This window comes from Lates calcarifer, linkage group LG10 (genome assembly GCF_001640805.2).
Source record: "Lates calcarifer isolate ASB-BC8 linkage group LG10, TLL_Latcal_v3, whole genome shotgun sequence".
Lineage (NCBI taxonomy): Eukaryota > Metazoa > Chordata > Actinopteri > Centropomidae > Lates > Lates calcarifer.
In genome coordinates, this window is record NC_066842.1 from 145001 (window position 1) to 145235 (window position 235).

Below are 235 nucleotides of genomic sequence, written 5' to 3' on the forward strand. Positions count from 1 at the left end.
CCATCACACATGGCCAGTTAGTCTAGAAAACCTGGAGGAGGAGGAGGAGGAGGAGAGAGGAGAAAACTGAAGGAGAAGGAGAGGTGGAGGAGGAGGAGGAGAGAGGAGAAGGAGGAGAGTAGGAGAAAACAGGAGGAGGAGGAGAGAGGTTTTGGTTTTCAGTCCCTTTATTAAACCAAAGTTAGAAAAACCACGTGAACCAAAAAACAGACTATTTTCAGGATCTGAACCAACA

The 235-nt window shown here is 46.8% G+C and overlaps 1 protein-coding gene across 1 annotated transcript in view; it reads right to left on the reverse strand.

The window, feature by feature from the left end:
- The window catches only part of LOC108891744 (receptor-type tyrosine-protein phosphatase beta), a 22625-nt gene extending 22596 nt beyond the window's left edge, over positions 1-29 (reverse strand). The window contains exon 1 of the mRNA XM_051073272.1: positions 1-29. This exon is cut by the window's left edge and continues 211 nt beyond it. The gene's annotated coding sequence lies outside the window, so the exon portion shown is untranslated.
- Positions 30-235: the final 206 nt, after the last annotated feature.